Below are 23,791 nucleotides of genomic sequence, written 5' to 3'. Positions count from 1 at the left end.
ACGTAATAAATACATCTGCAAAGCACCAGGAAAGTGTTGCCACAGAAAATAAAATAAATAAAAAAAAAAAAAACCAGGTGAAAAGGATGGGCTCCCTCACTGGCCACACAGCACTGTGCCATGGACCTGTCAGGAGCCATCACCCTGATGAAGAAGGATGCAAAGTATTTTGGACAGCAGGGAGTAGCCACAGACACAGCTTAAAAAATAAAAAAGGTTGACAAAATATATTAGCCTGACTTAGAATTCAATTGAATCTTGGCCTGATTATAGGCTGCCCCATCTCCAAACATGCACATGCACTTTTCAAACCCCTCTTTAGTGTTTTCAGTAAGCTGCAATTATTCCTGCAGGGTTTTTCAGCAAGTCCTCCGTGGGATTTTGGTATTTTCCAATGCTGTCTCAGACAGCTCTGTTTTAAAATAAAACCTGGGCAGACTGTGAGACCAAGGGCTGGGTCTCTGGGCTGTGCACAGGGATGGATGCAGCAGGGCCAGCTCAGTGGGACTGAGGGGACAGATTTGGGTTGCTTTAGAGGAGACTTGGGCTCTGTATCAAAAGCAACAAGATGCAAAGAAAACAAAGAATGGGAAATGCAAGATGGGACCAACCTTAGCAAAATAAAATAAAAAAAAACAACAACAACAAAAAAAAAAAAAAAAAAAAAAAAAAAAAAAAAAAAAAAAAAAAAAAACCACAAATAGAGAAAAATAAAAAATATATCTGTGGCTTATTTTAGCACCAAGAGCCTGCAGGTGAACTAAAATCTTTCTCCTCTAGGTCCCACTTGGGCTGTTTTATTTGTATGCACAGTGGGATCACTGCCAGTAGTGATGCAACCCCTCCCAGTGAGCACCCTGGGCACACGTCAGGGAGCTGGAGCTTGCAGTGCTCAAGTGCAGCTTGGTACAGAAAAGAGAAACCCTCAGGGCAGAGTTAAGTAGTGACCATCCCACTCCATCCCAATCCATGGGCGAGGAGCTCAGCACCAATCCAGCAAGGTGCAGAGGGGTCTGGAGCAGAACCCTCTGAGCCTGGAATTGCAGAATTTCTTTTCATTTTTATGCTGATTTGGATAGAAAGATTCAAAAATTTTCTCTGCCAGCTTCTAATCTGGAGAAGGGAATGGTTGGCAGGGGGCAGGATGGGATGAGCTTTGTTTGAGCTACACTGAAACACCTCACTTCAATATCAGTTTTCAACTAAGCAAAGTTCACAGCAATGGCCCCAAACTTTAGTGGGTTTTGATGTGAAACCATAAAACAGAACATTTCCCTTTGAGCCCCAAGATTCAGAATTAGCCCTGAAAATAACATCCACACATCAAAAGTGAGAAGAAATAAATCTGCTGGCTGTCACAGTTTCCAGCTTTACTCAGGCTTCATCTCCCTTATCCTCCTGTAATGCTGGGGAAAAAAAAAAAAAAAAAAGAAAAAAAAAAAAAAGAAAAAAAAAAAAAAAAAAGAAAAAAAAAAAAAAAGAAAAAAAAAAAAGATGGGCCTTGAAGTAATAAAGATAAAGCCATAAAAATAGCCATAAAGATACTATCTCCATCCCTGGGTGGGGATAAGAGTCCCTTGCCCTCAGTGGTGATTTTAAGTGTAGATAATTAGCATGCATCAGATGTTTTGGAGAACCCAAAATAAAAAGGCTGTAGCAGTCACTGGGATTGCCATTTATGAAATGGTCAGGAGCTCCTCAAGCTGCTAGGAAACCTAAAACAAGTTGGGAGCTAAAGCTTATTTCAGAAAGCTGAATCCTGAGTGCATTTGGCAATGCTGACGTTTGGAAAGCACTTTGGGACAGTGTTTTTTGCACACATGTGTCTCATTTTGCACATTACCTCAGTCTTATGGTCTGTGGCTTTCCAGAAGTTGACTGACAGCTCGGAAAGTGTACTCTCAGCTGTCAGATAAATTGCTGATTATTTTAGTCCTTCTTCCAAGGCTTTGAACATCCCGTTTAACTCGCAGGGAAGAAAAAACAGACTACCCCAAAAGAAACAGATCCAGGATGTTACTCTAAGGCTGAATTTTACTTTGTGTTGCAGAAACTGCCCTGATCAGAGAAGGGATGTGTCCAAAGGTGTCCTGGAAAGCTCTGCTGTTTGCCTAAAGCTACACAGGGCAGTGGGATGAGACAGAATGATGGAGATGAGGTTTTTTTGGCTTTCTTGCAACTGAAGAAGAGACTGCTTCAAGCACAGAGCTGGCAAATTGTCAGTCAGTGGCCCCCACAAGTGGTATTAATACAAATTTCTCTCCTGCTCTGTTTCTGAATATTATGGAGTCCTAGAAAACAACACTAAAATTCTGTGTGTACAAACCAAGAGGCAGTCTCATCCAATTTTAGGACTGGTTTTAAGTGGGTTTGCCTGCAACACAAACAAAAGAAGTCAGGAATCACCAACAACTTCCAGACACTGTTTCCTTTTCTATTGGAACCCTGGAGCTTCCACCAAGGCTTATCAGAGATGCAAAGAATAAAAGGGTAACTCTTGAACTTCAGTCATTTCTTTAGCCTAGCAGAAAGCCAGCTGGGAAAAAAAAAAAAAAAAAAAAGTAATAGAATTTTCATTTTGGGACAGATTGAGTTACACCTTCTCTAAGGCTTGTTTGAAACTTATCTGAATCTTCAGGGACAAATTTAGACCTGATAAAAATCTCCTTTGCTTTGAACAAGAGATGCAGCTGTAGCTTTTGAGGTGGCAAAATTTAGCCACAAATGCTTGAAAATAAAAACCTTCCCTGCCCCTGTTTGATATCAAAGATTATTGCAGCCATAAATCAAACTGCAATACTTAGGTCTAAGCAAAGGCAATGTGGAGTGAATAATCTATCTAGAAAGGCAAATATCTCCTTTAGCTGCTGTATTTCATCTCAGCTATTGCAGGCCTCTGTCCAGCAAAGGAATTAAGCACGTGCTTCATTTCTGAGATGTGGGGAACTCTACCAATATTAAACAAACTACCAGGCTGCTCAGACTAAAGCATGTGCTGAAGCAGTTTTTTTTTAGACTGAGCTCCCAGAAAAGCATTAATGTCTATTTTAAACTAAATTGATTTGGAACTGGATTTAATCCATACACTTTTTGACTGTGGCTGGGTCCTCCTCATTCCCTGGGCTCTGCATCGTGGCAGCTCCCATCCCACTTGTCCATGCATCCAGTTCTCTCTCAGGATAGAACCCTGTCCTTAGCAAAGTTCAGCTTACATCTCAGAAAAGTAGCTAAAATTGTTTATGAACAAATACAAGTCAAGAAGAGGGGTCTGCCAGGGATCAGAGAGCAGCCAAAATCTTTGGTCCTCTATTTTTGGCTGTTTTCTCTAAAAAGTTTTTTAAATCCCTGGTGAAAAAGTAACTCCATGAACCCAACATGTATTAATTAGGAGAAAAACTTCTCTGCAAAGGCTACTGTATAATTATAGGATTTGAGCGGTGCCATAAAAAAAATCAGATATATTTTTTAAAAATAAGCAGATTATTATATTTAGAGCAAAGTCATCCCTACTTTTTCTCTCTCCCAGGATAAACATGAAAACACCTTGAATTTTTTTTTCCTATAAGTACATTTTTTTTTCACAGGTCTAAGTGCATTCAAGTGAATGTAATTACATATTGCATTCAACAAGCCAAATATTTGATTTCATATTAATATGTTTTTTCTCCAGCTGGTGGTAAATGTGGCTTCGTGCACCAGATGCAGAACATTCTTAAGAGGTGGGCAAAGCCAACATATATTTATGTGTTTTGTGTATATGTGTGCATGTAGATACATATATAAATGTAAATGCCTACCACGGAAGAGGGGAAAAAAGCTCCTGAATATGAAGCACTTTCCCCTCTCCCCTATAATAAATCAATTTTTATGGAGTAGAATGAAACAGATGAGCATTTCTGATCACTATGGAATTGCAGCAAAGGGAAATAACAGCCACAGATGCTGCTGGCAGAGTTTACTCCCCCCCCACTGATGCCCTGACAGTCACACAGAGTGTGTTTTACAAAGGGATGAGACCCACAAACTGGAGATCAACCCCCAAAATCAGCAAATATCAGGGAACAAGCTGACAAAGAAACTTTGAGAGATACTCCTGAGTGCAAATGTGTCTGGAGGAGCAATGAAAACCTGTGAGACTGCAAGAGATAAAAAGCATCCAAGGAGGCAAACTTCTTGCTGCCCATGCAAGACAAGATATGAAGTGAGCATCTGACAAATCCTTCAGTGGAGTGGGCAGGAGGTGGGCTGAGAAAACCTCCTTGTGTGCAATGGAAAAAATGGTGCTGAAATATTTAATTGACACATTTTACTCTGGGCTTGGCACTCAGGTTACGTGGAAGCAATTTTGCCTTCTTCTTCTTCTCTAGAAGTCTTATTAATATTGTCATCTAAAAGACACACTGACAAATCAGGTAATTTAGAGTAAAGACCCACGTAAAGAAATATAGATCAGTGACTTAACATAAACCACTGGTTTTACCATGCCCTGTGTCAGATGACCATGCTTCTAAGGGACTTTGATTTCAGATAAGCCCACGGAATGAGACATGAGACAGCAATGACCTCACCAGCTGTACAGACTCAGTAAAAGTTAAAAAAAAAAAAAAAAATGAATTTTTATCTCTGGGAGTTACTTCTACTCATTCGTTTAACAGTTTGACCACCAGCAACTCATGACTACCAACAGCAGGACAGGTAAGCAAAAAAACTTAAATAATCCCATTTAAGCACCACCAGGACTTCCAAAGTGATGGGTACATAAAGTTCCCTTCAGAGCTGCAGTCCATGGTGTGAAATCCAAGTCAGGGATTGCCCTCAGCAGCATGGACATTTCTCACATGGAACAAGACACAACCTATGGAAAACTACTGCCAAGTGCAAGAGGGATGTGGCCTTAATTATGTTTTGATTTTAGGACAGCATGAAGCCAGGATATCTCTTGATTCACACACTGCTGCCTTCAAGCCACATCAGTAGATTCTTCTTCCAAAACTAATACACTGTATTTTTAAATTAAATCGTAGGATTTCTACCCCCCCATTTTCACACATCATGATTCAAGGGCAGCTTTAGTAATGAACAGATAATTAAATTTTCACTTTTCTGCCTTGATGCTTTGTTTATTTAACAAGCCTGATTAAGAAATAAGTAGCCCACAACTTGGTATCACTCCAGCTATTTCCAACATCTCATCATGTTTCTTGTAACAACCCACATCCAACCCACCAGGAGCAGCACAGAGACTCCAGAGAAATACCATCCTTTGACTCAGTTGCACCAATCAAAGGAGATGTTGGTTTGTTTGAATTAGGGAAGGGAAAGCAGAGAAAAATAAACTGCAAACCAAAGTATGTTCCTCCTTATGGTACTTTCCCCTGGATTAAGCAAGAGATCCAGCACAACTGTAAATCATAAAAGATAAAGATAGAAAAGTTTACTCACTTGAACTTGACTTCAGTAGCCAGAACATCATCATCACAACCAACACCAGACCCATCATTTGGTTCTCCTTGATCCATTTTAAGTAGGGAAAGGAAAGCTGGTGCTGAAAGTGTAAATCAGTAAGAGCTCCCTCAATGCAGAAAACACACCTGACAGGCCATGTGCAGATAATTTTTTTTCCTCTGTTCATTTTTCACCCAGCAATGCCTGTCTCTTCTCTGTATAGTCTTGATTCAAAGATTATTAGAAAAAAAAATTAATTGGTGATCTTTGCATCAATTCCCATTATTAGAGTATCACATCAGTGTTTAGCCTGGGGAGTACTGAGATGTGTAAATACTTTTTTGGGCTTCAGTGGGAGAAAATAGTAGGGTTCAATAAATCGTTGCAAGTGAAAAGGGTTGTAATTATTAAACCAAAATATGAAACTCAGCTAGCTTAAGTAAATAGAGTCATGCCCAAAGTTGGCAGTATTTTCTGTGTGTGTCTTTATCCCATTATAGCCTGTAAGGAGAATGTGAAGGATGAGAGCAGAAAGTGTATCTAAGAAACCTCAGGATGCCAGTAAATGTATAATGTATTATGAGAGTATAAAATACAAGAAAATGTAGTTCCTTCAGCAAAAATATGTTAAAAGAATGGCAGCCCCCTTAGTGCAGAGATGTTCTTGGCTGCAAGCTGCTTGAGCCAGAGCTGTGAATGGAGGCAGTCAAGAAAAGTGGGCAACTCCAGGAAAATTCAAGGAGTACAGGGAAAAGGCTGAGCCCTGGATGGGAGCCAAATAAATCTTGTTGAGGAAAAATAAATATCTCTGCTGGATGTCATTCAGAGATACTGCTATTAAGCTGGTATTTCCCAGTGAAGCTTGTAATCACAACTGAAGCCTCCTGCAGCAGCTGCTGGGAGCTATGGAAAACTGAATCTGTGTTTAAGACCAAAAAAGATACCTAAAGAAATATCCCAAAGTTGCTAAAAACCAGAAAAGCACCATCTACATGACTTGTTGCTTTATCCTCCAAACTTGTTCCACCACCTGTGTGTATAACACTTCTATTACTTTTTTCATCCCCAGGAGACCTGCAGGATGCCCACAGCTGTCACCCTCAAGGACAGCACCAGCAGTGTGACACAGGACCTCTGGCAGATATTGCTTGAGTCACCTGCATTTGTCTCCTTCCCCCCATAAATCACATAAAAATTACATAAAGGATGTAATTCCTCTCTGTGGAGCCCCCAGCTCAGCTGGGAGGCACAGTTACCCACCCAGAGCTCCAGGTAATGACTGTGCTGGCAAAATGTCACCACATTCCTGTCATGGGATCTCCAGACACTACATGGAGCCTTCAGCCACCCTGGTCCAACTCCTGCCTTGTTCAAGTTGCTGATCCTAAGCAAGGTCCTTCCTAACAAGGACCAGAGGTCACCTCTGGAGCTGGACACCTCCCTGGAGCAGGAATCATCACTGGCAAGATCAGCATCAAGATCTGGCTGCAAGTGGCTGCTCATGCTATGATTAATTATTGAATTTTACAACACTAAGCACCTGAACTGGCCTGGAAACAAACCGAGGAACTGTGGCTTTTCTGCTGACTTTTTCATCTACCCATACAAGAATTTCTTTTTTTTTTTTTTTTTCTTCCCTTTTTAAAAGTTAGCAGGGTAAAATATCGGGCTGTGCAGAATGACTGGCTGCTATATTTAACTCAGACAAACACATAACAAATCACTATTCTGTAGAAAGAAGGCACACCTCATAGGCTATATTTTTTTTTCTTGAGACCTGGACGTAAGACCACAACCCTCTAAATAATCCTCCAGAAATAAACCAATGAAATGTTCCCTCTGACAACAGACACAGTATTATACCTGCAGCTGGTAAATGTTTCCACAGTTCAACCACCTTTCCTTTTCGTTTCCAGTAAAAATTTGATCCCAGGGGACAGAGTCAGCAGCGAGGATTTTAATTACTTTTCTGCAATAACGTAGAATAGAGAGTAGCATGGTTTTTTGGTGGGTTTTTTTTTTTAATGCTACTGATGTATTCAACTTTTATTCTCTTTCTTGAAGAGGAGGACAGAGGACAGTTCACAGCAAAGCCAATGCCCTGTGGAGAACCACCCCCTGGACTCTGATATCTCTCAACCCTTTGCTATTTGCAAACCAAAGGCACAGGATCTTGAGGATTTGATGAAGACTTTGGGGAATTTTGTCTCTGCAGCACTTTTGTCTCAGTCTTTTGGACCAGCCCCTGAGCAAAGCTCCATGATTATACCACCTTGCTTGCCTAGAACTAAAATTTAAGGCACCATGAAACTGGGGACTACCATAAGTTTCAAATTTAAATCCAGTATTTGACTCTGAAAATGTTCCAAAGTCAGGAGGACCAATCCCCTCACACATGAGGTTGCCTTCAGAAGTTGTCTGGTTGCCTGTTTGCTTTTAATTAAAAACAAAGCCCAAAGAACACAACCTAGGTAGTTCTGATTCACCTCCTAGGCTTCAGCTTTCATATATTCTTGTCACACTTTCAAAGTTTGATGTTTCCTTTTCAGCCATGAGACCTAGAAATTTCCTTTCTGATAAAAGATAACACTAATGTTATTTTTGCTGATTTCAGTAGGGAGTAAAGGAAGTATGCTCCAACATATAACCATATATATACATTTCTAAGCTCAATGTACAAATATGTCTGCTCACAATCACACAGATATGCTGCCAACTCCAGATAAGCCATTCTGCAAGTGTTGAAGTCTAGTTCTGATTTTTATGATGTACTCCCCAAAAAGCACGCTGGATCCCAACTTCCCTGCTCCAGCACAACACATTTTGCCAGAAGGTGCAGTAGAAACCCTTCCTGAGGCAAGTGGTGGGAAAAGAGACAACAGAATGTGCCCAGTAATGACACCAAGAGTAGAAGAAGCTGAGCTGGAAGGTCAATGCACTTGGGAGAGTGAGAGATGGACAAGGAGAGCAGCTGCACAAGTGGAAAATCAGTATTTCCTGTTTGGATAAATCCTTTCCACTTACCCCAGTATTTTAAGAGGTTTTGTCTGGAGAATCTTCATCTCTTTTTGCTGGCAGGCCACAGACAGAGCTCTGAGCTTTCCACTGGGGGGGTCCCTGGCAAGAGCACAGGAAGCACCGAGGACACGGCTGCCGGGAACAGCTCCCTGGGGGTCGAGTTCTCCATGAATTCTCCAGGAAGAGAAGTGGGGAAGAGCCAGGGAAATGAAGCAGCACAAAAGCCCCAGCTTCCTTTCCAGTGGCTTTGCCACACAAATTTCCCTTTTGCAGTGTATCAGCCTGTATCCAGAGTCCTTCCCTGACACTTAAGTGGACACTGTATTTTTCTTTTGGGACCTCTGTGCACATACACAGAGATGTCATTTCCTCCTCCTCTAAAGCTAGGGGCTTAGAAATACCTTAAACTTAACCTGCTTTCAATTTCTGTAATAACTGTGATTTATATTAAGACTTTTTTATAACTAGCTATCCTCTGCCCTGTTCTCATAAACCAGAACTATGTTCCCAAGTTCTAAAATGAGGCCTCAGGATAATAAAGCTTGCAATATTGAAGCCTTTCTCTGTCAATATATCACCTCCCATCCAACCTACAAATTACCACTTAAAGCCTTTGCTTCCAAAATTTGAAAATATCTTTTTTTCAGTGTTCTTATTCGGATGTGGTTTGACATTCAGGAAATATGAGGCTGATGATGACTAAGAGCCATATCAAATAGTAAGAAATTTAGATATTACTATGAAAAGAGAAGATTTCTGATTGATTTGTATTTGATATTGTAATGACCACGAGTTGAGGCCCCAAAGTCGGACTTCATAACAGTAGAAACAAGTTCCATGGGCCCAAATACTTTGTGTTAAAGTAGAGACTTTCAAGTTGCTTTGGAAGTTTCTCTGAAAGGCACTTTACTTACTTCATTTTAATATTCAATTCTTACCCTGCAGCACTGCATGTAACTCACACTCTCAGTCAGGGAGATCTATGTGCATGGCTTTGGGTTGGATAACATCTGTCAGTCAAACAAAACCCTGAGATGATGTGTGCATCAAAGCCACCAAGAGAAATGAATGCTGACAACTTCAAAATTGAAAAATATCTCTCCAGAATCATAAAACATTAACTGCTGGCTCTAACTTTGAGTCCTCGGAGCCTCAGCAGTCCCTGAAGTATCTGATGTTCAATGAGATATTTCAAAATAGTAATATTTCACTGTAAGGAGAGCAGCTTATGGGGTCCTGCATGAGGAGCATCCCAGCCCTCTCTGTGGCAGGACAATGCTGACTGCAGTGGGTGGACATCTCACAATTCATTTCCAGGTATTTTTTCAGTTCAGGTGTTTTGTAGTTTTGTTGTGGTTTTGGGTTTTTTTTTTCATTTTCCTATAAATAAGAGAGATCTTTAAGAGATGATAACCCACTGGCACTTGGTTGGAAGTCTGGAGCTTTGGTTTCCCACCTTGGTTGAGGTTCCTGTCCCTGCTGTCTGCAACTTCCCAGCTTGGATGCCAGGTCCAGTGGAACCTGAGCATCAAATGATCAAATGTGCACTTTGGGTTTTGGTGTTTCTTTTTTTTTTTTTTATTCTTGTGATGGAGAAGCAAACAGTCAAATTAGCTAAGCTCATAATATGAGTTCTCCAAAAAAGATTTGCCTTTTTTTTTAAAATAAACTAGAGTTTGCAATCAGGGAAGTAGAAAAGCTTGCACTGGCTGAAGATGTGCTGTACAATGTTCATACACATCCAAATTTATGGTATATTTGTACAACTGCAGCTTTTTATCTGTTAAAGCTACCACTGATGCTTTGTTGTATGTTTTTACATTGCCATGCACATCTTCCTCCTGCATTCCAGGAGGAACAAGAGCTCCAGAAATGAGGAATGAGCATGTCTTCATTCCCTGCTACAGGTTACCAGCTCCTTCCTTACTTGTAGCTTGTTGCACAAATACAATAATTGTGCAAGCACCAACAATAAAACACCAAGAGAAGCTGCAGATCTTGGAGAGTTTGGGCACTGAGGGATACCTGGAATTCTTCATGCTTTCTTCCCATCTGACTGTGGGATGCTCACAACCCCCCAGGGAAGAGGATGCTTTTCCTTGGCAGGTACCTTTCTGGCACTACCCCTACCATCCCAGGCATTTTAATGAAATATTAATGGTCCTGCCTTTAATAGGAGTTTCAGCACAACCTAAATTGAGTCATTGGAAGAGAGATATTGTCCCATTAAGAACTGTAAACCCTTCCTGAAGAGTAGCTGTGGGCAATTAAAGTGACAATCAATTTAACCAGGCACTATTGCTTTATAAGTCTCTGAAGTGTGAAGTCCCAGCATGCCTGATGTATTTCATTTTAATTTCCTTTTGGAAAACAGAGCTGTGGTTAGTGGGAAACCTCACGCACGCACACACACACGCAAGAAAAGCCTTAGGAGTGCAGGAAAGGAGGAAATTATTTAACCCTTTCAAAAAGCTATACAATTTCTTCAGCTAAGTAAAGAAAAATAAGCACAGATACTTTCTTCTTTAGTTCCTGTGTAAAAATAAACAATAGTCTTGCATAGCTAATAACTACGTGAGGGCCCCTTGCTAATATCTGCTACAAGTCCTAAAAACTTTGTGAAAAATCTTTTTTTTTTTTTTTTTTTTTTTTGTAGTTTCCCTTCACTTCAATGGACTTCTAAATCAGCAGCTCATGCCCTCTGTAGGGGAAAGAGATAAGAATCATGTAATTTCATCTGATTTCCCATTTCCAAGCTATTTCTCTGCCATCAGACCACACAGGTACATGGAGCCTCCTTATCAGATAGAGCTTACTGCTGCTTTCAGGTCAAATCTGATCTTTTCAAGATGGCAGGGATGCCAAAATGGAGTGAGAAAGAGTCAAGATGATACAACACAGGATGTTGGGATGAGAGTATCTACCTAAAAACAGTTCAAAAGAGAAAAACTGTACTACACTGCTTCTTCCCAAGACTATTTCAAAGAGATTGGGAAATAATAATAGGATTGATAAACCTTTTCAGGAACCTTCCTTATTTTACTGGAAACCAACTGTCTATAAAATTAATAATATCAGGAGCATCCCACCATGGGTACTTCCTAAAAAACCAAGCAAAGACAGTGACATTTTCAGACAGTGACCTGTGATAAAATAATAATAAAAAAAAACCAACCAAGTATTTCTGTCTGGAAGTCAGTTAGATGCATTTATCTTTGCTTTTAGTGCTCTAAATTATTATTTTTATTAGAAAGACTGACCAATAACCTCTTATAAGGTTATATAAATCATGCACCCATAGCTGAATCTTAAGAACTTTTTTTTTAATGGAAACAGCCATACAAACAAAAAACTCCTGAGACTTTTATTCTCATATCTGTAGGATCATGGTTCAGCTACAGGCAGGAGTTAAGCCAGTAATTACTTCAATTTCATGGGAAAACAGATAGGGATGTGCTGACGACATCATCAAGGACTGCAACAACTGTCCTACAGTTCTGAGTCGTGCTACATTTGGAGGAATCCTGCTGGTGTGTCTATGAAATACAGGTCTGTTTATTTGTAGTATGGTGCAGTGGAGAAAGAAGTTAAACTTGTATTTATTTTGCATCTGTATATTGCATTTGCCAGCGTGAAAGGAAGCCTCTTTATTTTTCCAGACCAATCAAGGAGAAAATTTTAATGGTCTAAACATCTACCCCTTCCTGGCTGACAGCAGCTTTTGAAGCCCAGACCCAGAGCTGGCAAAGTCAGACAAGGTTCCTTCTTGTCTCATCATTTCACCAAGGTGTAGGAACTCCATGGCTTGTCTGTGCCCCAAGGAAATTCAAAGCAAGGGGCTCCCCCATGCTACATTTAGTGCTGATGCCCATCACCAGAACTGTGAAAGGCTCCTTTAGAGTCAGCAAGTGAAATGGGGTATATCAAGTTGAAGTGGTTTAGAAATGTTGCATTCAGGTTTTGAGTAGGTGGTGGAAAAGAGAGGAACTTAAAGATTAAGGCTTGAAAGGCAAAACTTAGGAAGTCGTGTTTTTCAGGGATAAAAACCAACCCAAACCTTCACACCCAGAGCTCTCCAGCTCTGCCTGCAGCCCTGCTGAGATCCAGGAGCTGAGCATCTGAGGATGCCCTGTGCCCTGTCCCCACCCCAGCCCCATCCCAAGGGGACAGCTGCAGGGATGCAGCTGGTCCAGACATGGAGTGGGAAGACACAAAACTCAGGACACTGGCTGGAAACAAGAAGAAAACTTAATTATTAATTCTTCAGCTGCACATGAACAAACCAAAGTACCAGATAAAATCTTTTATCTTGTATAAAGTCTTTTAAAGCCTGGCTTGTTTGCTGTCAGCCCCACACTTGCTCACCAAAATGTCATATAATCAGCATATAAAATATCCAGGATTTGTAGGTGTGCCTAGGAATAAGGGAAAAGGTTTTACTGAGAGTTTCTATGTTGGGCGGAAATGGTTATCTGCTCTCTGAGCTGAAGCAAGCAGTACCCTGAACCTACTTCTTTTTTATGCTTCTCTAGTAAGGACACAGGTCTGAACCCTCTTGGTGGGAGAAAGAAAACACTCAGGTTAGTACCCAGAGTGAAAACCAAGATACTGGGTTTAGGGACAAAGCTGAGAAGTCCTGGACTATGGACACAAGATTTGCAGTTCAAGCTTGGCAGCTCACATGCTTAGAAATAGAGATTTATCAATTTGTGATGGGGATTCAAATTTGGGAGCTCACTTTACCAGACCTTTTCCTGCATCTCTAATCATTACAAGATATTGACTATTCCACAACAGCATTAAGAGTGCATTTAAGATATCAAGGTGTCTGCTATCAGCAGTCTAATTCATAGGAGGTTCAAAGAAAGGTTCCCCTTCTTGGAAGGCTGCTTTTCCTGTGTTTATTACAGGAAACAGTTTATGCATCTCAGAAAAACAGCAATTAAAGCAAGGAAAGTAATCAGAACATCTACCAATGCTACAAGCCAGGCTCAGAGTATTTTACTCATGAGCCAAACCTGTAAGTGAAAAGGTTGCTCCAGCTGGAGGTGGTTCAGGGCCAGCTGAGCACCCAGGGGGACCAATGGCACAGCAAAGCCCAATATAACCCTCCCTGGGGCTCAGCTTCCTTTTGGCTCCTTCCAGAACTGTTCCTAAAATCCCTGCTCTGCACCATGGTCAAATCATCTCCTCAAGCAACCTTGCAGAGAGGTTGGCCCTGGGAATTCCTGGTGCTCAAGCATGATGGGGAGGTGGTCAGGTAAGTGCTGGGTTATGTTCCTCATGAGAGACTGAAATACCCAGATTTTCAGTGGGTTTGGTTGTGAGGATGGTTCATGAGTGTAATACAGATGTTTAAACCTCAGAAAGCTTCAAAATCAAGAGTGAGAGTAAGAAGCAGAAAGAGAAGGAAGAGAAAAAAAGAACTAAACAGAATTGTTATGGTATTACATGGATTTTTATATTCCTGGTCAATTTGCTGGTATGATTTTGTTTGGAAATATTCTTTTTAGAAAAAAAACCAATACACTGAAATTTAGCTTGGAAACACTTGTTCCTGCTGTGGTTCTGTTGGTTCTACTTGGAAATGGTCATTTTTTTTAAATTGATGCTGTCGTGGTGCTGCAGAAGCTTCTCTTCCTCCTGCACTTTATCACTTGTGAGTCTGTTTATGAGACCAGAGAACAGCAGGGGCATAGGAAAGCAGAAAATCATAAGGATTTACCAGCTTTCTTGGCAAGTCTGCCTCTTTATTAAAGCAATTTGTCTGTCTTTCATGCATGTGAGGAGATGTGTATGGGCCTGGGTGGATGCTGGGCTCAAAGAGCCCTGTTCTGCTCTCAACTGAAAGGAAAAAAAAACAAAGAAACAAACCACCCCAAAACCAGAACGTGTTAAAGCTTCCTCCATCTAGATGGAGTGGGGACTAGAGTCAAGGGCAGGAAGTCAGGAGTCAGAGCCTAGTGAAGCCTATTAAGATGGAAAAAATGAAGTAATCCAGTACAGAAGGCTATTCAGGTCTGAAAACAGTGAGGTAGGAAAGGCAGAGAGGACAAGGAGCCTGAAATTCAGATGAAATTCAAGGGTCTCTGTGCAGCAGCTGTAGATCATGTCTGGCAAAGCAAGTGTTTATTTGGACAATAATAGCCTTGAAGCCTCCTGATAAAACCATCTCCTTGCACTTCAATCCATAATGCTGCCAAAGGTTTCCTTAAGTATTCCCTTCTACTGGGATGTAAACCAATCTCTGCCCCAGCACTGGGGCTGTCACTGTGCATGGAGAGCGGAAGGGGGGTATGAAAATGATTTCCCTGAAAGGGGAAAAGCAGGAAAAAAAAAAAAAGGATAGGGGAGGAGGGGTAAAAAGGAAGGGTCAGTCTTTTGTTTGATTTTTTTTTTTTTTTTTTTATCCCCATCTTTAATTATTTCCTTGGAAAAACAAACTGAGCGATGGATCCTGGGCTTCTGAGGAAACAACAGAGGAAGCAGCCTGTTTTCTGAAGCCCCCTTGCCATGTGGCTGCTGCTGTGTGCCTTTTGTCTCCCCAGTTTCCTGAACATAGATGGAAAGTGTGTCCCTTTCATAATCCCCTTCCACCTCTCCCTCGCCTCCCTTTGTACAGTTGATAGGAGAAAGGAACCAGCTGCAAAAAAGCCTTTTCATGTCTATCATGCTCCTTGACCCCCCCTTCAACACCTTCTTGTGCCCCCTGGGATTTCCCTGATTTCTAATGTTACATTATGGCAAGCTCCTTCTGCTGCTGAACTTGATGGGAGTTTGGTCTCTGAGCAGCAGCTGCCTACACAATTTTTGCAGAGTTTTTCAGGAGAAAAAAGAATCCTGACCCGTTTTCTTCCTCTGCAAAGCAATTCAGCTCAGTTTTCCCAAAATAGGAGAACATAAGAACTGGTATTGAGTTTAAGATATAAATGAATTTAAACAAGTTGGCCTTTAAAATCCAGGCTTAAACTCAAATATGGGAATTCATAAAACATGTGGATGAATATTGAGAGCAAATTCCACACTGTACTTAACTGCCTTGTAAAGCACAAGGTGCTTTCAGTTCCTTGAAGCAGTTGTAAAAAAACCTCCAACATAATCACAATTACAGAATCCCCAGTTCATGGGAGGGCTGGGGTGGGGAGAGAATGGTGAAAGAAATCAAGGTCCATGATGCCAGAGAAGTGATGCTGTTCTGTGGTTTACCTTTAAGCCATGATGCTACTAGAAAGACCAGATGATGCTATTTTCTGGAAGAATAGGAAAGAATAAAGAAAGTATTCATTACAGTACTGCTAAAGATGTTCCTACAGCTGCCAACTGTCCTTCAGGATTTTATTTTTTTTTTTTTTTTTTTAATTTATAACAGCAATGTTGATGAAAAAAATAGGCTCTCTCAATGCATTAAATGGAAAGAAGATTGGCTTTTAATTAAACCCCTCAATCTCTGTGGCACTTTTTGACAGATGAATTTAATTTAGATCTAGAAAGTGACACCTGGTTGTGTAGTCTGACATCAAGAACACAATTTCATTCCTTTGCCTCTTACCAAGACCAACAATTTCTAGCTAGAACATCACTACTAGAAAGGTATCTGCTCTTGACCTGAAGACCTTGAGAACTTACTGCTTCTGTAGCAGATTACTTTGCCAATCACACTCATTTTTCCCTAGGAGATCATTTAGCAACTGACTCCTCCATTTTGTGAAGGGATTTTTACATTGTTGCTATGCTACTTTAGTCTGCTTTGACAAACCTTTCTGAAAGGCTCTCAGGGTCTCTGGAATTTTTGCACCTCTTTCCTGCACCCTCACACCTGAAAATCTGGATACCAGGATGGGATCAATCTTTTCAACACTCACCAAGGATGTACATAATGAAAAAGACACAGGCCACATTGCAGCAAAGCCCTCAGCACACTGCAGTGACCAATCCAGACTGTGGCAACCTGAGCTGCAGAGATCTAAGCTTTGCTTAGTGTCTTTTATGAGCTGTTGCTATGGAAATGGACCTCCCAAAATAAAAGCTGTGGTCATAGATGGTCTGTATTCTGAAAGCATCCGTAGAGCTGTTAGAAATACACACTTGAATACAAAAGCTAAGGAAAAGATTGATAAAACTGAAATCCTACAATGAAGATACCACTACTTCTATCTTTATCTTTACTTCTCTCTTATATCTTGTTAGTTTGATTTATAAACTGTTTCTTCACCCCATTTTTCCAAAAGGGGAGCTCAAAAGTTACCAGAGGGACTTGTGGGACAGCTTAGTGCTGTGCAGATTTGGCTTGTGTTCATATTTTGCATTTTGGTTTTGGCTCCTCTGGCGGGGTGGGGAGTCTGTTAGCATTTTTCATCTGTCTATTATTCATGAGATCCACCAATGATTTGGCCAGCCTAAGGCTGGGCACTGCTGTGGGGTTACTGTTTAGTCTATTGAGGTCTCACTCAGATCAGTCTTTCCTTTCCTTTCCCCTGGAGCTGCCATCCTGGGCAGCTAAGCTGGCGGAACAGTAAACGACAAATGTTACAAATGAGCTCTGGTGGTTCCCTGGACACCCAGAGAGCTGAGGCCATCGAATGGTGCAGGATGTTTCTGGCTGCTTGAAAATATTTCCATCAGATGTCTTTGTAGGTATCTGACAAATATACTTTGGGAACCACTGTCCCATCCAAGTAAGCTGAGCAAAGACTGTAAAAATTCGTGACATATTTCTCCTACCACAGTATTTCCATTTTTGTTCCGGACAAAAATACTTTCATCTCCAAGTAGGAGAATATCCTTCCCTTTTCTAGTCATCTGCTGGTTTATATCACATTAGAGATTAAACCTATAACAAATGAGGGTAATGATTGTCATGGTGCTGGTCACACTGAGAGGTCCCAGTCCTTCAAGAGACACCAGGTTTCTGACTGAATGGCATGATATTTGGGTTACTTGCATATCCATCTGTGCAACAGTTCCAAAAAAATCACTTTTTAAACCAGTCTTAAGGGAATAAAAGATCCAATCAACTACTGAATATAATCAATACAAGACCACACAACTTAGACAAAAGGATTAATCCTTACTTGGCCTGAAATCCCCACTTCAGTGTTAAAACACACAGAAAATTTGTTACTCCTGTCCAGGAGTTGGCCCAAAGCAGGAGGAATCAAAATCAAGCCCAGCACTTTTCTTAGAACCCAAAATACACCAGAAACAATTTGCAATTTTCACCTTCACATTGTTTGTCCGTGGTGGATTTGGTTTGAAAAACTTGTAGCATGTACATGGAATAATTCAGTAAAGAAATTGGTCCCGACCATCAGAGCAGTGAGAAAACAAACATAAGTGGATTAACATAATTGCTTCATCAACAGCATTCAATGAAGGGCTGCAAGTGTGCTGAATTAATCATCTCATTGTGAGGTGTATTATAAGTAATAAACATAATGAGATCTTTGCACAGCTGGGAACTATTCTAACCCATTAACAAGCAAAATAAATAGGTCTAGAAAAACAACATTTCATATTTTGTTTTACTCTGTAACTACTCGTGATATTGAATTTTGGGGTTAATTTAGAGAAATTAGAGGAGGAATCATCTCCCAAATCTTCTGCCTCCCTGCCTGTGAATGACAGCTCCCTTCAAAGCAATATATTCCCTCAGCAAACAGGAATGATTCTCCATTTCAATGGTCAGTGTAATATTTTCAGTGGGAATGCTGTCAATCCAGCACGTCAACAGGATATAGCCACATCTTTTTGTTAGGCATCAAGATGTTGCCAAAGGTGAAGATCTGCAGAGAGGGCTGAAACCACCTTTGCTTTTCTCTACACCAGTTTTAGTCTAGGTAGAAGATTGGTGGCCTCTACCTTGATTCTCCTGCACATCAGATGAAGCAGATTCCTCAAAGTTTCAGACATTGAGGTTCTGATTACATGGACTCTTGACTCCTTTGGGAAAGGATGGATGGGGACAAAGTACAGTGAGAGAAAAAAAATAATTCATATGTGTCAGGAGCAGAGCATTGAAACCCAAGAGGAGTCCTGACACCCTTTGCATAGGTGCCCAAATGGTGGTGTCAGTTTAGGTGTCACAAATACTCCTTTCACAGCAGCTGTGCCCACTGAGGTCCTGCTAGTTTGGCTCAGCCCAACGTGGGGGAACTTATTTTACTGTTTTCTAAAGTCTGACATCTTCAAAGGAAATATTTATCCCCAGTCATCACTGACCTGTGATGACTCCATCAGTTGCAGCCTGGCAAGGAACACCAACTTATTCCAAGGGATTTTAGGAGACCAAGTGCTCCCTTCTGGCTGTAACATCTCTGCTCCAGCCCTCAAGGGCCACTGCTGAACTATGCAACATCATCTTCCCCCATCCAGCTGGCCAGTGTTTCTCTAGATTACTTGGGTAACAGCAAATACAGGGATGTATAAAACATCTATAATGCCCTTCCTCCATTTTCTCAAGTGTGACTTTTCTACTCTTAAGATTATTAAAATTAAGACAAAACATTGGAAAAGGATAAAGCAAAAAGTCATCAGCCTCTTACGTGGTTTGGGAAACATAGCCAAGGGAAACTTCTTATCTGTAGACATCCTCCTCCAAATCCATGCTGTCTCCTCCATGTGGTGTGTTAAATACTACAAAAATCCTGAGCTGATCCTAACACAGCTGATAAGAAAAATGTCAGTGTGGTTTTTGTGTTTTTTCTCTTCCTGAAGTGGGATGTTCAGAAAGGGATGCTATCCAGCCTGGAAATGCTTGAGGAAAGTACTTAATGCACCAGTTTTGAAAGAAAACAGAATTACATTTCAATCACTACACTTATTTTCATTTGGCTTCTGAAATCAAGAAGGAAGAAAAAAATTTCTTCTTTGGGAACAGCTGGCAAACAAAATTCCCAAATAACCTGAAAGCTAAAAATGGTTTCCAGTAATTCATAGAGAAGAAATCTTTAAAATATTTCTTCTATTGGATGTCCCCTCTATTGGATCCATAGAGGTAGGATCTCCTCAGAACTTAAGGCCATCAGGATTAGTCTTCGTGAAAAAAAGTAATAAAATAATCTGAAGATTGTTACACTTTACAGCTTAACTTTCCCTGGGCTTAAGAGAAGTAATTCTGAATTTTGTTGATGACACTACTGAGCTTTGTGATTGGGCTTTCTTGGATGCTCTAACTTTCTAGAATGGGAAAAAAATCTTTTTGCCTGTTTAGGTTTTGGGTGGTATTAGTGGGAAATGAGAGTGCAGAGCAGTTTTTCATGGCTAATAATCTCTGGCAAAGCAGTTTTAGGTAAAATCAGAAAGGCTGATTAAATATAACGTTACTATTGTAAAATTATCTTACAAGTAGGTAAAGAAGCATAAAATAAGGAATAAATAGAGATGATAGTTAAGCAGGTATTTGCTTTGGAGGAACATGTGCAAGAATGTCTGTGCAGATATTGCAGAATCTTCTCCCCCACCTGAACAAATGCTCCATGCACAGCCCCTTCCCCTCCTTGCCCCAGAGCAGATGGCAGGGGTGACCCCAGGCTGCATCCACACTGTCTTCAGGAATGGTGACAAGTTGCCTGCAGCATGCAAAGGACACAGGGAGCCTGCATTCTAAACAGAAGGGAGGCTCTAATTTTAGAAATCCTCTCAAACCAAATTACATGAAGACCCTTTCACAGCTCCTCTCTCTTCATCATAAAAACACTCCTCAGCCTTTCAACTCCCCTGCTCTCCATATATCCTGATATATATATATAAATATATAAATCCATATATCCTTCCCTTCCTCCATCAGGCTTCTGGGGCTCTATCTCAAGGCTGGGCTGTGCCTGCTGAGCCCTTTCAGAAGGTTCTTCCTTTCTGGCCCGTGGTCCTGATGGTGAAAAACATCCCTGTCCCCAGCCCCTGAGCTGAGCTGAAGGCGGATATGAAGTCAACAAGTATAATATGAAAATAAATAAAAATCCAGTTCAAACAAACCACTTGCCTCAATAAATAGCTTCTGGCTCCCTCTCAGGACTGCCCAGCAAATCATCTTAGCTATCTTGTTTTCAACCAGCTTGAAGGCCTAATCCTTCAAAGCTTTTTGACTTGTTTTGGAGCACTTAATTCAGCTCATAGAGAAATTACTCAGATATTATTGTGTATCGATGATTCATGATGGCTCTGCTGGAAAATGAAAGCTAAGGAGTCTAATCAATAAAATAATTTAGTCTCTTTGAACTAGTTCCAGGTCAATTTTTCTTGGCAGTTTTTTCACTTCCTGAATTATGCTGACCAAAACCATGAATAATGATCTAAAATTACACAATATACAGAAACCATCTGTTAGATAGAAACTGGAAGGGTGATGTCATCAGGCTACTTCTAATCTGAATCATGGATGTTGCCAGTGATGATGTCACAGGCTTGGCAAGTCGCTGGTTTAGTTGGTCAGGCATGAGTAGCAATGGGATTTTTCTTTTTTTCTTTTTTTTTTTCCCCCATCCTTGATTTTTTTTGAAAAGAATTCTTGTGTTCAGTATCTATCACAGAAGCAGGACTGTGTGCTAACATAATTTGTCCTACCCATGAGAAGGTGGTGTTAATGGAGCCCTAATTTGTTTAGAGCCACCTCATCAACCAACCAGAGTCAGACCAAAGAATCTTGGCCTTTTACAGATTGGATCCTCACTTCCCAGCTCCTCACACCACTTGTTTGTACCTGGTTTGCTTCTTTAGCTGTGTTTCAGGCTGTGTTTCAGCTGCATACAGAAGTAACTTCTAACTCTGGACAGTGTCCCCCATGCTCTGCTTCAATTCCACTGGAAGCTCCATCAGGCTTCATACACTGATCAATTCCAGTCACACTGTGGATAACAGCAAAATTCCATGTAATTTAAATGCACTGAGCATTCTGGCTTGAAACTCCTTCCCCATCTCAGTGATAATGTAAAAGAACATGGTAAAGCTGGAGCCAAAGCTTACCTACCAGGAGGTTTTGACTGACAGGACCCATTGGCAGCTGCTTCAAGGGAGTTCTGAGGACTTCCCCAGTTCCAGAACTGAGGACCAACTTGTCCATGTGGCAGGTCACAGCCTGATCCCTGCTGGAAACCAAGGACTGCAGACAAAGCTTCCTTTCCCTTTCAACTGTTATCACCCTGACATGGGTTTGAAATAGTTGTTTCCTGATAGTTCTTCCTTCCTGGAGGTCAGAGATGGTGTCTCCTACCACCTGAGCTCAGCTGAGTGACAGTAAATAGAGATTGACTGTTTTTTTCTCTCATCTTTGCTGTAACTGATCCTGAGAAATTACTCTTTGACTTTTAGGAAAGAGCACCAGCATGTAGATTTTTGTAACACAGAAAACCATTAGTGTTTGGTGCTTCACAAATGCTCCTAAGAAGGCCTGTGAAGGATCTGACTTTTATTGAAACTGTGTCTAAAATTTCACTTCATTTGTGCTTGTTTATCAAGTTGTATAATTTAATTGCTCTAAGTGCCTGAGAATATATTTCTAGTTAGATGGAAGTCTGTAAACAATCAAGTTTCTTATTTTACAGTGTTTTCATGCTGCCTTTAGGGATTCCTAAAATGTTAAGTTTTTCTTTCTAAATATAACAGTCCCATGCACATCACTTTCCTTAACTTCAGTCCCAAAATTACTAAATTCTGAATTTTTCTGACTTGTAACTACCAATTCCTATTAGGTTACACACAGCAAACTGTCCCACAAAATAGCTGTTTGTCCCAAAAAAACCTCAGAGGGCATTCAATGAGTTTAATATTGCTTTGAACTCATTAATATTAAATTCAAATATGACTCCCTGCACAATTCTATGTACAACAGCTGAAATGAAGGGAGTATCTTTGCTCTTTTCATTTGCTGTCTACCCTGTCAAAATCTTTAATCAGCACATTCAAGCACAAATTGCCAACAGGCTAATGATAAAAATACATTGCAGTGACAATAAGACAGATTTTAGGACCTCTGAGGCTGTGGCACCAACATGAGGTATTTCTGCTGCCTTTTCAAAGCAGCAAATGATGATTTCTGTGAGATGAAGTCTCACAGATCAAAACTGATGGCATGATTCTATGTCCCCAAAATCTGCAACACAGATATCTCCGAATGGCAATGAATTCCCTCCAACTGTTGCAGAGGTAGCCTCGTTATTTCCCACTTTAAAAAGGGCAAGGAAGAATTAAAAAGGTCAGTCTTGACTCAGAAAAAAAAGTAGGGCTGTGCTTTCTCCCCTGAAGCAATCACGATTTGCAATAGCTCAGCAAGCTGAGGTAAATTCACCATTTTCTGTGTCCCCTGCTAAAGCCCAGAAGCATCTCACCCATGAGCCTGCCCCTGAATCAAGGCTTTTGTTAAAGTCCTGTTGATGGAAATCTCTGCTCCCACTGCCCCAGCTTACCAGATCTCCATGGCAACTGCACAGTTGATGCCTGCCCAATATTTTCCCTGGCAGCCCATCAAAGTGCTGGAGAACGTGCAAAGTTTGGGGCACGAGAGGCAACCCCTGCTGCTCCAGAGCCTACGGAAGTCACCGCCTGTCCCTGCAACACCACTGGGGCAGGGAGGGCTTGCTTTGCCACTTATCCTTTTTTTTAAATTTTTATTTGAATGCTAAAAAATACTTGGAAGTCTCAGGTTTTCCTCCCCAGAGGGTGCAGTCCCTGATTTCCATGCAATGTCTATCAAAGGGATCTCCTGGATACATTTATCCCTAAGGGATTGCAACAGCCAGCCCTGTCAAGTGCCTTTATAATTTAATGAAATTTTGACAAATGAAAGTGGCCCTGTGTTTACAAAACAAGTTTATCTGACATTCACACGTTCACATGTTGCTTTGGCTCAGATGAGAGATATGCTGGAAGGATTCTTACATTACAACAACCAAACTGTGTCAACAGTCTCTGGTTACAGCTGCAATCCCAGATCAGATCTGAAAAGAACCTGGACTAGGAAGGAAGCCCGGATTTGTTTTCAAGTCTGGCAAATCTGAAAGACCTGCTTGAACAGCAGCAGAATAATAAATACCTTTCAGCCATCCTCTGTATTGAAGGTATGCTGTCAGGACCCCGAAATTTGGGGTTTCTAAAACAAAAGAAATATTGGTGGTTTTTTTCCATGCAAGGCTGTTGCTTTTATCAAATATTTAGACTTGTGTTCTACAGCAGCTTTTCACAGACACAGTTAACACTGTGTGTGAATAAACCCATTTTGTTCAGTGAAGTTCCTCAGGTAGGTAAAGTTTAGATTTTACATGTTTGGCCCCAATGTTTCAGTGTAAACTTGGAGCTGGTGCCATAATGCTGTACAGATAGCCAGCTATCAATCAATACA

Source organism: Heliangelus exortis, chromosome 20 (assembly GCF_036169615.1).
Source record: "Heliangelus exortis chromosome 20, bHelExo1.hap1, whole genome shotgun sequence".
In the NCBI taxonomy this organism is placed as follows: Eukaryota; Metazoa; Chordata; class Aves; order Apodiformes; family Trochilidae; genus Heliangelus; species Heliangelus exortis.
This window is presented reverse-complemented; position numbering follows the sequence as displayed.